Source organism: Pristis pectinata, chromosome 15 (genome assembly GCF_009764475.1).
Source record: "Pristis pectinata isolate sPriPec2 chromosome 15, sPriPec2.1.pri, whole genome shotgun sequence".
Taxonomy (NCBI): Eukaryota; Metazoa; Chordata; class Chondrichthyes; order Rhinopristiformes; family Pristidae; genus Pristis; species Pristis pectinata.
The window spans coordinates 29,652,970-29,669,585 of record NC_067419.1 but is presented as its reverse complement, the minus strand read 5'-3'; the positions used below and the strand labels follow the sequence as shown (position 1 = coordinate 29,669,585).

Genomic DNA, 16,616 nt, shown 5'->3' with positions numbered 1-16,616 from the left:
ACCATTGGGCAGGAAGTACAGAAGCCTGAAGTCCCACACCAGCAGCTACTTCCCTTCAACTATTTTGTTCTTGAACCAAACAACAAAACCCTAATCACTACAGTTTAGTAACACTATAATCACTTTGATCACCTTGCACTAAAATGGACTTTATTTTTTTGTTCAAATTGTGTTCTCTCTTGTAAAGATTGTGTATAATTTATGTTTAATTTATGTTTATGTTTTCCTTGTGAATGCTGCTTATATGATGCCATGTGTCTGTGATGCTGCTGCAAGTCAGTTTTTCATTGCACCTGTGAATACATGTACTTGTGCATATGACAATAAACTTGACTTTAATTTTTGTTATATTCCAGATCACCAACATAAGGGATCAGCATAATCTCTGGACTTCCACTAATTACCTTTATATCTCAGTGAACAGAACAGCACTCAAGAAATTGATAACCCAAACCATTATACTATTACAACAGGGCCTTCACTTATTTTGCCAATAAGTTGGTGGCACAATCCATGCCTCGATAATTACTTTAAAAATTTTTAATTTAAAAGCTTAGCAAGAGCATCTCACAGCAACAAGAGAAAACCAGTTAAAGTTAACACATTTGAATAACTATGTAGGAATGGTAAAGTAATGGTAAAATGACAGGCAATGGCAAGCATCTCACTGCAACAAGAGAAACCCCTTTAAAGCTCATTTGAATAATTATGTTCGAGTGGTAAAATGACAGGTAATACCATTTTGTTTCCCAGAACACAATTTCAATAACACAGGACAGCACCCATCCCTCCAGGGTGAAATATCTGAATAAATAAAACTTTCAAAAAAAGGCTAATGAGCCTGCTCTAAGTACATCATACTTGTAAACTTTATTGTTGTAAGAAGATGAATCTCACATTTCGCCACCATGTCAGTAATAATTCCCACCTATAAATAAGATGCAAGAGATTTTGACTATTTCAATATTACCCTCTGCCTCAGGAGTAAAAAAGATCTCATGTGCAGCACAGGCAGTAACTGTTATTTTGGAATTTGTTGTTTAAATCTTCTCTTAGTTTCAGCCTCTCATTTTAAAATGTAATTTCCACTACTGGCAAAAAAATTGGTCTTGTGTGGGCAATATACAAACAATTTCCAATTATCTCCCATTGTAGCAGCATATCCAATGCAAGTTAAATATTTATACATAAAAAAAAGCAAACCACAAGCACAAATTGTTTCCTAGTTATTGATCTCCTAATGTTCAGCATACCACTGCTAAATCACACCCAGAGAATGAAACTTACTTTACAACTCTAATCACTTTTTGTGCAATATGTTCCTGTAGAGCGCTTCTATTAAGTTTTGTTTAGATTGAATTGCTGAATGAATAAGTTAATGAGCTCCGGCACAGCTCATTAACTTGTTCATTCAGCAATTCAATGCAATTTTGACTCTTTTTATGTTCAGTTTACAGAAGTTCTCATTCAAACATAAAGGTTCTTAGCTAAATAGTCACACATCTATCAAGAGTCAACTGCGCACCCAAGTGTTTATGTATTAGGTTAATGTGATTTATATTTATGTAATTTCCAGGCTTTCCATGAAGTTTCCTGTTACAGAGGATTCTGAAAGATATTACTTGAAAATCTCAGGTGTTCATGAGCTCCAAAGTATAACACATTATAAATGTCTTTCTTTACAGACCTTATTCAAAATTTACTTTAAATTCATTTTACCATTCAAGAAAATATATTCAGGATTTTCCTGCCATGGTTCCATTGCTTAAAATTGCTAAGACCTCAAACTGAACCCAACATGACTGGTGTGAAGGGCGGATTTAGGTTAGACACTTGAATTACACTGATTGATTTTAGTATGAAATTAGTACATTGTAAATCTGGCAAACAAGGCAAAACCACCTCATTCTTAATGGTACGACACAAAAAAGCAAAAACATTAAAGATCTGATACCCAACCTATCAAGTGGGTTCAGAGGCAGGATGGTTGACAGAAAACCAATTAGGTTGCAAGAGGTGAACTGTCATTTGCATATTAAAATAAGGGTGTGTAACTCAGAATTAACTTCCATTTTAATATTTTGTTTCATTAGCTAGGTTTTCCAGGCATCGTGAAATTTGCAGCCAGAAAGGTGGAAAGTAATGAATCAAGGTGCCGGCTTTCCATTTTCGTCCTGGATCCAGTTAACACTTTATCATTCTATGATCAACCACCACCCGCCCTCTAATATTTCACCACTGACTCCTCAGGTTGCACATATTTTATTTCTTGCCTAGAAATTGAATCATGTAGAACATTAGCCATTGTGCGTCAAAACCTTTTTTTTTGGAGAAGATTCATCTTTCACTCTGAAATTATCCAATCGTTTCATTTTAAGATATTCATATTGTATGTTTAACTACTGGGTTAATCATTAGTTTACTCAATTTAGTAAGTGCGATACGAATATGGTTTCAATTTCATAAATTTTTTGGATTGAATAAATTCATTTTATCAAGTCCCATCCAATCTAATTTTTTCTTTCAACCATCTAGAATTGACTTAGCTTTCTTGTAATGGAAAATGAAGGGAATAACATGCTTTCATGATTTATTCATTGATAACTGTTTTATGTCTTTTGAACAGTTGTCTAATAAATACAATTTGCCTAGATCACATTTTTTTCCGATATTTACAGATTAGAAACTTTTTAAAAGTTACTTCACCTTCTTTTCCAATACTACATAAAACTGAAATTACAGGAAAAATCTTAGGTTTTAATCCTTATCAGAAGGGCTTGATAGCAATAATTTATGAAAATATATAGAGACACTTGATAAAATTAAGAATGAATGGGAAAGAGAACTCCAAATACTCTTACCTACAGAGACATGGAAGAAAATTCTCCAATTGGCTAATACATCTTCAATGTGTGCTAGACACTCTTTGATACAGTTTAAGGTGGTTCACAGGACCCATATGTCGAAGGACAAGTTAGCCCGTTTTTATCACCATATAAATCCTATATGTTGCAGATGTAATTCGGAGGTGGCTTCCCTGACACATTTGTTTTGGTCCTGTCCTCTTTTGGAAAAATATTGGAAAGACATTTTTATTATTATTTCAACTGTATTGAATATTGATCTACAACCCCATCCTATTACTGCAATTTTTGGGTTACCAATGATGGATTCTGGCCATTTATCCACTTCTGCTTGTCACATGATTGCTTTTGTTACATTAATGGCCAAGAGATCCATTCTATTTAACTGGAAGGACCCTATACCCCCTACTACATTTCAATGGTTTTCTCAAACTATAACATGTTTAAACTTAGAAAAAAATTAGTAGTACTGTTGATCCTTTGCTCAAATTTGAGGAAGTTTGGAGTCCATTTATTCAATATTTCCATATGATATAAGCAGACCTTTGAATCCCTTTCAATAACCTTTGAATATGGAGGAACAGAGCTGACGACATAATAATCTTTTTTTAATCTAAGAAATATCAGTCCAGATTTTTTTCTTTGAAGTTTTTCATTTGCATTTGTCTATTATTATGTATTTTTTTGATTTTGGGGTTTTTCTTTTCATATAATCAAATTTCTTTTCAATTTCTTTTTTTTGCATTATGTACACTTAGCAAGAGAGCAGGAGGTCCAGATTACATATTTTACTCCTTGTGAGTATAAATATTAACTGTTATTATTGTTACCCCGATCTCTTCGCATTATATGTATAATAATTAATGTTATGTATATTAATTTGAAATTCAATAAAAATATTGAATAAGTTTTATAAGATTATGCATTATATAATAAAATTATATAATAAAATTATATAATAATAAACAATAATTAATAAAAATGGGGGGGAAATACAATTCTTCTCTAAAATCTTATTTATTTACATTCTGGGTGGTAACAAATTAGCAGCCTATTTCATTTCTCACAATTTTGTTTTCTGTTGATCCAAGAACCTGAAAAGATACAAAATGGACTGCCAGCTTGATACAACTATAATGCAAAGCCACAATCCAGCCAATGCTCTTTTAAAGTACATACAGGTGGAATTGAGTTTATTTACCGAGGAATTAGTGGGTTAACTTTGACTTTGCAGTGACTGGCAGGAGCAGCATTGCAGTATGCTCTAAAAATGAAGACTGCTGCAATTTGAGGCCCAAACTTTGAGACCAGCTTGGAGGCAGCAAACAGGTGAACAGGCATTGAAAATCAAAAAAAAACAGATGGTTAAAATCTTAAATTAAGAACAGAAATCGCTGGAAACATTCAGCAAGTCAGTCAGCATCTGTGGAAGGAAAAACAGTTAACCTTTAAGGTCTGAGACTCTCAGTCAGAACCAGGAGCCCGAGCTACTTTAGCTGGTTAATTCTCTGGAATGTCATTCACTTAAAATGACCTAATTGGGGATTAGAGGGACAGTGGTAAGACTTAGCAAAGATGACAGCATTCTTTTTAAATCCTAATTGTTTATTTCAATTCCTGTAGCATCTAACTCTGCCCTGCCTCAGCTCACCCACTGGTGAAATCCTTATCCATGCCAATAATAACTTCTAGACCAATTAATTCTGGATGGCCTTCCTTGATTACTACTCATAAACCTCATTTAAAACTCTGATTCCTGTGTCCTATCTCACACAAACCCATTTACCTATCATCCCAACTGACATAAATTGGCTCTCAGTTAAGCAACATCTTGGAGGGGTGAAACCAATCAGAGGTTTAGACACCATAAATCTTGCCAACAAAATATCCATGGTCTTGCAATTCTGGCCAGTTGAGTACCCCCGTATTCAATCTCGCAGTCTTTGGCTGCTCAGCATTCAGCTGCCAATGCACTAGATTCTGGAATTCCCTTCCTAAACCCCTTGTTTTCCTCCATTAAAATACTCAAAGCTTTGGGTCATCTCTTAATATCACCTTATGTGGCTCAGCAAATATTTTCCATTTCATAAAGCTCTGGAGAAACACCTGAGATTATCTTTTCTGCACAAAAGATGCAATAAAATAGATGATGCTATTGTCTACATTGGGCACAGCATGCTGATACTGGAAAGTGTGTTCCACCCAGTACACTTCTAAAATGTTATTCAGGATCCCCCCCACATACATAAAAACACTTTTTTTGCATACTAAATGTGTACTCTAGCTAACCACCAGTTCTGTAAAGACAGGAGAAAGTCATGCTAGGTCTTTCCCCCTAATTTTCATGGCCTTACTGCCCGATGAGAGGTTTGAAAGTTCAACCCCTTTTTTCAAAATAACTAACAACAGCAACAACATAAGTAGGTCTCCAGAATATCAAATCACAAAGTGCATAAAGATTGGCTTATTTTCCAATATAAGTAGCTTATTCTTTCCTGAATGATATACAACACTGTGTTGCAGATAGTGGATGGCTCTCCAGAAAACATAAATTAATATTGTCTCTTCAAAGCACAAAACACTTACTGTAAAACTTGAGCAGGATACAGTTAGTTTTGTCCAAATCCCTTCAGAGAATGACAATAAATGGAGCAAGATAAAGCATTCTTCAAACATTCTAACAACTAAATACAATTTGGAAAGCCAATGATTGGTTTAGTGGTTTCATTCTTCCACAGTTCATTTTGGATTAGAGTAACTGGTACACACATGAACATTATAGTTTCATTTTTAAATGGAACTTCTGTAATATGTTTGTACTTGAAACCAACAAATTGAATACTTACCCCCTGAGAATCATTGCCATTACTTTGTTGCCTTTACACTCAGAAATAAAATAGTGGTGCATGCAGGATAATCTTATAAGCATTTAGATAACCTAGTCTTCTCTGTTGAAATAGTGAGGAACCTATTTATGTGACAAATGTCTCATTTTCCTGAAGAATGTTTCTCTTTTATCAACAATATGCTACCTCTTGTGCAAGTGCACCATTTGTGTTTCTCCCTTTTATAACTAGCATCATTGCATACTAGCACAGGAATTGGTCCAATTATGAAGTGACTATAATAGTTTTCTGAAGCAATGCATCATGAAAATCAATAGAAAAACAGAAGCATTTCCATCAGTTTAATATTCATTTTATAAATAACTTCTTTAGAAGGAGGCAATCAAAATGCAAAATACCTGTCTGAGCAAATGCTGGAGAGATGAAATCTCATTCATGAAAAAAGTTATTTAAGAAACAACTAGATGCAACAACAGGGGAAAAATTGGACTTTACATGTATGGATGCATTATGCTTTAAATGCCCTTCCTCACTTATAAAGTTACTAAGATCTTGCAATTAAAAAAATAGAATTTTAGTTTTTCTCACCAAGCTTACTCCTCAGTAAGTAACAATACAACAATGATGAAGCTGGTTAAGTGTATCAGTGGAAAATGTGCAGATAGTGAAATGACAATCCATTACCACTAGGTTTATTTGAAATCAATGAAAAAGAAAACCAGGTTTTGGTGTTAAATAGGCTGCTGATTTGTTATCCACCCATTTTGTAATAGCGAAGTTAATCAATCTTATGGCCTATGCACATTAAGGCTCTTCTTACTTCTTCTTAGGCAGTCCCTTGAATATGAGATGACCAGTTTCCCCAGCAGTTCTGAGGGTTACAAGGTAACTAATGAGTTCTACACAAGAGCTGCAGATACCACCACATATAGGTCAGGTAGATCATGAAGAGGCAGATGGGTGGAAGAATTGGATTAATGCATATTCCTTCATTTGTTTATGAGTGGGTGACCTGCTTCCAGAGAGATTTAATAGTGCCCAGTACCTTACTCAATGCTTCTCCACTAATTTGAACAGTTTTAGGCCAGGGATTACTATGAGTCAGTGAAAATGTTACATTTTTCTTAGGAAAGTTCTGAGGATGTTGCTGAAGTGCTTTCACTGACCTCTTGAAAGTCCGTCACTGCTGGAGCTTGGATAGTACGCTTGCATCAAGAGTCTGGGGTCACAAATGCTGATGATGTGGCAACCCTTCGAAGTTGGTTGACTGTGATCAGTGTCTCAATGCTGGGGATGTTGGCCAGGGAGAGTACACTACATTGTTTGCTTATTCTACCAATGGACTTATAGGATACTGTTGAGGCAGCATTGGTGTTAACGCTTCATTATTCTGAGGGGCCAACTGTAAGCTGTTCACATTTCTGACAAGAGGACCAGGAATACCAGCACTGCATTGAACACGAGTTTTGAGCTGGGCTTGAGGTCTTGCTTGAGTTCTAAAGCAGCACGGAGCTAAGTGAATACCACCTACCTTAGCTGATCCAACAATGAAATTGTGATAAAACTGGGTCCACAACCCTGAAGCTGACTATCACCATACTTGGTATGTTGTGCTTAAAGGCTCGATTCTAATCATTTGCAATGAACAAAGATTATTGACTTACTTATGCCAGCCATTTAAATCATGCCCACTATCCAAACCATCTGATGGCTTCTTCAAATACAGACTTCTGATGACTATGCTCCAAAATGGTTAGAATGATATGCTGAATCTACACACATTAAATAAAACAGAACCATAGAAAAAAACCTAATTTATTTTGATCTTCTAGTGGAAAGCTATAGAGAAAAGAATCAATGGATTTAAAATTGCACATCAATAATATGCTAAACTATATCCTTTGAAGTTAATCTTTGGCAATGGAAACAGTAAATGTACTAAGCGTTGTCTATGTCTAACAACACATATATGACTAATGAAATGAGCAATGTGTTTCTGTAACAAGTTGTAATAATTCAAATCACACATTACATGGGATTACGTTAACATCACATGGGTTTAATTTTGCTATTTAACCACAACAAGTCAGAAGTAAAAAAAATGACCGCGTCTTCATTTCACAAAAGGGACATTATGCAACAATATGGCTGTATGAAATTAGACTGTCAATTTTAAAGCTATTGCAAGAGGATATATATAAAGTAATTTGTACCATGGGGAAAACCAGCACCCATTAGCAAATGGAGAGTTGGTGGGGGGGGGGGGGGGGGGGGGGGGGTGGGGTGGGGAGGTGGGCAGACGGAAGGTCTGACGTGAAAGAGCAGGCAACCAGACAAATATCAAAAGAGAATCTTCACCTATATCAATGGTACGTGCAATATAAATTTTTGGTTTGTCCTGTAAGTGCACACAGTACTCCATTCTATCTCAGATATTTTATGATGCCATGGGGCTGTTGTTGCAATTTTGCAGTACAAATAGACTGAGCATGTGCCCTGCATTTTCTGTCCATTTGTACTTGGTGAGATGCAGCATAACCAGGTGTCCTTAAAAATAACATTGATCGCTATATCACAGAAGAGCTCTTTCTCCTTTCCTATTTGCAGACAATAATAAGAGCCAATTTCCCAGTATCCCACAACTGTCAATTCGTAGCAGTGTGTCCACACCATATCTGCTCCATTCAAGTCAAACACAAACTAGAAATCAACATAGGTCTTGCAATGCTGATTGCATATACATGTTGAGCATCTCTCAGCTGCAATGACTTTCATTATATTGCAAAAGTCAACATTGCTTTATTCCATAGGTTCAAACATCACCTCTTCCGTTTCACTTGCAAGAAATGATATAAAGTAGTTTTGTGGAATAAATGAGTAAAACCAAGCATTTCAGCAGTTGTAATTGCATAAATATTTTACTTGTTTACAGCTGATGTATCTTAACTTCAGTGCTCAAAATACTAAAATATCCCTTCCTTTCAAATCTTATTAACTTGCTTATTTATTGCAAAACAGTTTAGGGCAGTATCTGTAAAATGTTTGATGCAATGTTCATTTGTTGAATAAAAGATACTGTAAAATTCATAAGTATCAAATTCAAAGGTGACAAATTTATTTCATTCAAAGAAAACCTAACTTTCAACATTTTCAAAATGAATTTGATGTTTAATAATGTGAAAGCAGGATGTCTCTGTATTCTGACTTAAAATGTCACAGGTGATATATGTACATTTTTATTTCATCAAATATTGTTGGATGGTATCACAATGTTCCTGGCTGTAGCACTTACTGCATTATTAAGTGGATGAAATGTGTGACAGTGTGACTGATGAGAGATTAGTGTGCAAGTGCACACACAAGCATACACCTGTTCACATATTGTTCGGACTTTATGCGACTTATGTTTTATTCTGGGTCGGTGCTTGAGCGTTTAAATGCTGCTGGTATTCTAGAATATACCTCACAACAGTCCTCACAATACAAAATTTATCTGGGCCAAATAACTTCTGAGATTTAACACAAATATAAAGATTTCAATCATTTGATTTTGTAAAAAGATATGGACTTGTACAATCTCCTGACCTGAATATGTATGAAAATATTTTATAGACAATAAGCTATTTTTAAAGTGTAGTCACCATTGTAATATTGCAAGCAAAGAAGTTATTTTGTGCACAGCAAATCAATGACAAAATAATATGTAAAGATGATGATAGTGGTTAAAAAAAAGACTGACCAGGACACTAGGGGGCCTCCCTACCGTTTCTTCAAAATAGTTTCATAGGATCTATTATGTCCATCTGATCGAGTACAAAGGTCCTGGTTTAACATCTTATCTGAACAGCACTCAATCAACTCCAATAATGTTCAGTGGAATTTTAACCTTGAATTTTTCACTAAGTTCTCTGGAGTAGGCCTAAAAGCCACAATCTTCTGTTTCAGAGATGAGAATCCTACTAATGGGGCTATGGCTAACAATAACGTTGAGGGCACTTGTATAGCCATCAGATCTGGTTGTATTCTGGTTAGTCACTGACTGCATTTTTTGATTTCATAGCACACTGTTTCTGTCACTGTGCATTAAAAACGTACTGTAGTTATAACATTTCACTGGGTAGTTAAAATTCTAGGAGTAATGTTGGAAATCAGGGAAAAGCCAAGTGTCCCTGATGACAACATTTGCAGGAAATGTGTCCCGTTTCAGCTCCTCTCAAACAATGGATTGATTTCTGGTTATTCATGGTTACTTCAATATTCAAGGACTTGCAGGAATACTTTCTGATATTCAGGTTTAATGAAGTCAAATGTGTGTGCTTTCTTCTGGGCTGCTAATATGCCAGTGACAACCTCAGAATGGGGTAACACTTTCCAATTTGAAAGGGGCTTATCTCCACTTCTTGCTTTAGGCTCATTTCAGTATGGAAATGTATCCAGTGAAGTTGATAGCATTTTTATTGCAATTTTAGATCATGGTAACAAATTGAAACGTGGCAGATTATGGTTTTTTGGCTCTTGGGGAGCAGAAAAGCTTCCCAAGGTGCTGCAAAAATAATCTGGGCCACAGACATCACATGGTTTCATTCTTCTCAATTTCAAATCTCAAATGTCACTTACTTTGCTTGCGGTCTCACTGTACTAATAGTAAAACATCTATTTCATGAGATGTTTGTTTAGTGCTCTATATCTTGCCTGTCTAATTTAAGAAACCGGGGCTCACCATCATAGTTACATCTTCACTGCTGGAATTGAATGTTAGAATCAATGAATCATTAAATCAGAATCATAACACAAGAGTGCTGTCTAGAGATGAATATCTCAGCAAATGAAAGATTCTGAACAGCACAACGAGGGGAATGAAGTTTGTGCTGACCATAATGCTGAATAACATCTAATTATAGTTCTAAATATAATATCTTTTATGATGTGGTTTTATTGCAATTGGGAACTATGATGGTAAAAGGCATTATGGGTGTGTAACTCACAGGGTTCATACATACTGACTTCATTCCTGGGCATCTAAAAAATTACTTATACAAGTTTAGCAATTGGACCTGTTTGGACATAACACTTCCCATGTCTAAGTTGACAGGTTCTGTCCCTGTTTTACACCGAAAATTTTCTAACTTTTGAATCTAAAGTGTGCATTCCTGTTTCAAAAACAAATGACTTCAAGCAATAGTTATTATTAATATAACAACCAAAATCAAACCTTACTCAAAAGGTGACCATGATGGGCTTTTACTCATTAACATCAACTAGAATTGACAGTTTAGTTTTGAAATAGAAGAAACATATATTTTGATATTTATATGCAAAGTTTTATTTTTGTGTAAATAAACATTGTATTAAAATGTATAACATTTATATAACATAACTACTCAAAGTAATATGGAGATTTAAACTGTAGATTTATTCTTATCACAACGAACAATCTGCTGTAGGAATTCAACAGGTCGAGCAGCGCCTGTGAGAGGAAAGGAACTGGTGACGTTACACATTGTTTCATCTAAATAATCAAGGCCAGATCCATGTTCCTGCAAGTCCTTCAGTTTTTGTAAAAAATCATGGACTACAATAAACTCATGGGGATGCATTCAAAAACTTTAAGTTATCAGCAACAGAATGGTTTGGAAATAAAACACAAGAAGGATGGGAAAAAGGTATAATATTCAGAAATGGAATGGAGAGCCACAAGTATGAGGAAATCATTTACCAAATGTTAGGATCAGGGTGTACAAGGTGACTAAAGACTGCAAATATCATAGAACTGAAGAACAGAAGTTGCCTTTGCAGAGCTTCGAAATACTTCAAGATAAAATTAATAATCCTTCCATCATCATTGTCACCATCAACCTTCATCTTCTTTGACTTCAGCAGTCCCTTGGGATCAAGAACAATGCTTTGTGCATTCTGAGGTGACATACTCTTTCACAGATGGGGCTGGAGGTGCTCGACAACTGGGTAAGTTATGAGGTGTTGCACTCCTGTATTTACACCATGCTTCCACATACTTCCAGTGCAAGCATTTGGGACTCTTAATACCATCTCAAAAGCTCTTTCTCCAGTATGAATAACCAGATGCCAGGGAATGCCAGGAGGCAGTGGAGATGTTACAATTTTTCAAGGAGCACATTCTTGAAACCTTTCCTCTTTTCATATGGTGATCTCTTCCCCTGACAGAGCTCACAATAAGGTGCCTGTTTTGAGAGTCCGATGTCAACATGGCTTGCCTAACTTTGATGTTCATGCAAGTTTTATGCTTTGAAATTAAGAAGAGCCAGCTAGCAAGTGGTCGAAGAGTGTGCCCTAGAAATCTGGAATTATGCTATTGCATTTTTCAGTGTTAGACTTATAAAGATCTTTTTTATCCCTTGGAGTGTGAAGCAATTACAATAATTTCTGGATTGAACTGTGCCATTCCAGAAATGTGACTGGATACTTCTGGTCAAGAATGGCAAGGTATATCAATGGAGGCCAGCATGTTCCGTCAGAGTGGATGTGGGGTAGGGTGGGGTGGCTGCATTCATGCTTCAGTGGAATTGAAGGAAGGTTACATATTGGCAGTGGAGGGTAGAAGATGAAAAGAAAATCGGGGAAAGAGGCCAGCATGTTCATGTTGGAGGTGTAGGGGCTTTTGGGAAGAGTGGTAGGAAATGGAAATGGTGTGGAAAAAGTGGGGATAGAAACTAAAATGAAGTTGTTTGAAAAGGGGTTGGGAAAAGGGAGTGACCCTAAAAGCTGGGATGAAGATATTGGCCAGGGGTCGAAGCAATTCAAGAAAGAGACTGGGGTGAAGACATGGTGATGGAGAAGGGAGCAGGGAACATGTATCAGGTGAGGGGATGGCATGTGCATGAGATCAGGAATTCCAGAGAGGGCCAGAGATCAGGGTGTGTTCGTGGGAGTGGCTAGATGTTTTAGTGCTGGAATTGGGGGCAATGCCACAGATGAAGACAAGTACTTTATCATGCAGATCTCCTAGACTGGCACTGCAAGAGCAAGACCACAGTCGGCTGAGTGCACCCAATGACAGATGCCCAAGAACAACAAGGTTGCAGTTTCCTTGAAAGGAAATGCACTGTCGAATTTTTCAAGAGAGAAGAAATTATCGTCCATGGACAAATCAATTTTCAATAGTATAATGCTAAAAACAACAGTGTTATGCAATTGATTTTTGTGGAAATGTGATTCCTTCTCTACTATAAGGGGCACAGACAATGGGTAATGAAAAAACAGATATGCCTAAGGAATCTAAAGTTTAACCAAGTTATAGATAATGTTGTGCATCTACTTCAGATAGGGATACACAAACCAGCTTTAAACATGGTCTTCAGAAGTTTAGCGCTCCTGACTAGTGATGTAGCATGTCAGCAACACCTGCAGGATTGCTGTATCAGCTAATATGCTGCTTACATCTTTCAAGTTGCTAAATTCAACAAGTCTAATAAACTCATTGGTTTGACCACTGAACAATTACAATGCCAGATGAGAGCAAATTCTACAGAGGTGCTGAATTTCCTAGGCAGTATTTTTGGAAGATTTACTTAATAATGTATATGACAATATTTATAAATTTAACGTGACCATGATGGGGTCCATGTTTCTGCAGGGAACCAAGCCTTCCACTGGCACAGATCAGTCAGGCATCGCCCAGGATTTTATGAGCTTTTCTAATGGTCAGAAATTCATACAAATGTATCCCGATATTTCCTAAAGATATTCCCAATGTGTAATCTCCTCACCTAGAAAGTACTAAAAATCAATCATAGCGTGCTTCATAACCATGCACATTAGAACTTCTTTCCTTGAAGCTCTTTCAATGCCTATAATTATCTTACTCAAAATTGGAAAGGTAGCTCCAGTTACTGCTGCTGATACCAATGGACCAAAGAGAAACAATGTACAATGTACAATCACCACAAAGCTCATGTTGCAATCAGAATAGTACAACACAACGTTGTTATTTGCAACAGATTTTCCAGAGGCTAATTCAGAAGCCTGTTGAACAGCCAAAAGGATTTCCCGTAAAATGCCCAAAATGTATAATTCTAATGTGATACTCTGGCTTCACTGACAGCTCCTGAATATTTTGCACACACATTTATGCAGCTTGAAATCATACATTTTCAATGCTTTCTAAAATGAAAGGGAGTCATTCACAAAATATTACATATGGTGACACTGGACAGCATATTTTCCAGGAGTGAAATACTACCAGGGATTAACCCCTTACGAATGTTGCCAGGACTAAAAACATTGCAGCTTTGGGGAAATACAGGATAAGCTAGGGTTGTTCCCTTTGCAACAATGGGGACAAACAGGAGACTTAATTGTTGTGTATAAAACTATGAGGGGCCGAGATAGAGTAAATGGGAAAGACTTATTTCACCTCAGGAGAGGTGTCAAAAACCAGGGGAAGCAAATTTAAAGTTATTGCTAGAAGGAATAAAGAAAGATGAAGAAAGTATTTTTCATCAGAAGGGGACAGGGTTAGGAATTCACTGGCTTCAAGGGCAGAAGAGGTAGAAGTCTTCATCACACGGCGCTAATAGGGTGGGACGAATGGCCTCCTTCTGCATTTAACATTTTTTATGATTCCACCCTATGCAGTTAACATTGACCTTGCAGCCTTCAGTAGTACTTGTCCTGTGTTAACTGCAGGTGTCCTTGCCGCAGATGGCAAAGTTCTATTGCTCTGATGTACAGCAAACCAAGCTACTTGCCTTCAATTTATCATTAGCATCATCAGCAGATAGGTGTGTCATGATCTGCAGATAGTTGGGGACCTGATGAACTCTGGCATAAATCCCTGAGCCACAAGCATAGAAGTGTTTTTGAAGCAAAACCAATGCAATAAAAAAGACTGCAAGATACCTTGGAGAAATACTGAAATCATTGATAAAACCATGTAAAAATGTCCAATAAATGGCAATAAAAATATCACATTATTGAAAAAAATTGTTTATTTAAGTGTTCCTTGACACAGAGCCTTCTAATACCTTTATTTCACAACTGGTCTGTAAGAGAAAAGATGAAAACTGGACACAGCTCTCCCAGATTCTCACACTAATTTGTTTGCAAATAATCTCAGCTCTTAATGTCACTAATGCATAAAGTGACTGCAGTCAATGAAGGAATGTACTGACTGCAACAGAGAAATAAGATGGCCAGGGGCTATTCTATCAATTCGAAGTTCCCTCCGTGCTAGCTGTATACCTGCTCTTCAGGCAGACAGAAAAACTGAATAGAGCCTTATGTTTCCAGACTAATTAGTCGTAATCTTAAAAGCCAGGTATTCCACAGCTCTGACATTTCCTCCATTGATCTGCATGCTCCCCCTTCCCCCCACCACCCCGTCTTAGGAGTTGGTCCATAATTTTGGCCTGAATAGAAATCTGCACACTCAGCTCAATGCCCTGGTAACAAACAACAGCAAGAAAATAATGAATTGGTAGCAGGAAGAACTGGGAACCAACTTCAGAACCTCTTCATAAGCAAACAGTATCTGTCAATTGTCCATGCCAAAAATCTCTGTTATATACTTACATGCTCAGATACCTGAATAGCAATATTAGCTAGTTTATTGTAATTTTTTCAACATTGCTCCTGATTTCTGTTTGAATGCCATATACATGACCCATATTTTTCTAAGTAATGTTCCTTGTAGGATACTGGTTCTGACTACATTCAAAATTTTTTTTTGTTGACAGTTCACAGTCATATACTTAATTGTGACATGATGGAGAGATGGCAGAAGTGAGGGGACACCCCATCCCATAAACTAAGCGTCATCACTCCCTGAATCTATCCAATAGGAATTACAAACCGACCCATAATTTTAATATTCTTGATTTACCAACCCCCAAAATGACAACAATTTTCCAATAAATAGCTGGCTTTCTCTAGCTTGTTCAACTGCTCAGTTCCCTTCTAATTACAGTTCCACAGCTATTACTTTTAGTGCATCCTACTTGGAAATTGCCCATCCCATTGTGCAGGCAAATGACTTTTATATTAGCCCACATACTGAAAATAGCAACACTGAGAATGAACAAGCAGAGATAAATTCTCCCAGAAATTACTACATTGCAATGTATCACTGAATAGCATGTCAATAGCAATTTATAGACTTTTAAAAGTTTCAAAGAAGCTTAATTACAGAATTGAATTTATGTAAAGTGATACCTGACTAAATTTGAACTTATTCAAAACTTTGGTTGATAACTTACAGTATCTTGGCTTCCAGTCCACCAATACATTGATTTTCAATCTTTCATCCTGCTGTTCCAATCCCTCAAGGGCTTGGTTTCAACCTCAGCTCCCCCCTGACCTCCACCACCAATTTCCTCCACTTCTACAACATACTAAGGTTGTCAGTTAGCTCCTCTTGTCTGCCACTTATTATGCCTCACAATGGGCAGGTGTGTGTTTTAATCATATACCCTAAACTCAGGAATTCCTTCTCTACCTCTCTTTTATTGTAAGCTTCCTTGACATCTATTTAATCAAGCTTTAAGACTTAGATGTGAGCCACCAGTGAAGGAATCTCTAGTTACTCATTCATTTTTCATCCACATGAAAAGGAATACTTTGGTGAAGTGCAGATTTCCCCATAGATATTCTCATTTTTATTACTTCGAAGGAGAAAGAGAAGACGTACAGAAAGGAGATAAAAGAGGTAGCATCAAGGGCATTAGAGGGCAGCCTGTTATTATACCCAGAGTGAGCATGAGAGTTCAAATGAGGAGTTATGAATTCAGTAGATTCACAAAAGAATCCCTAAACATCACCTACATAATGATTGGCAATGACGATCAAGTAACAGAACAGATTGGTCAATGACCATTACAGTTTGCACAGTCTTTAATCTTGATATCATGGATGCATAAGCCACTACTTGCAA

At 36.6% G+C, this 16,616-nt stretch overlaps 1 protein-coding gene across 2 annotated transcripts in view; it reads right to left on the bottom strand.

The window, feature by feature from the left end:
- The window catches only part of kcnd2 (potassium voltage-gated channel, Shal-related subfamily, member 2), a 276,285-nt gene that overhangs the window by 198,130 nt on the left and 61,539 nt on the right, over positions 1-16,616 (bottom strand). The window lies entirely within an intron of this gene.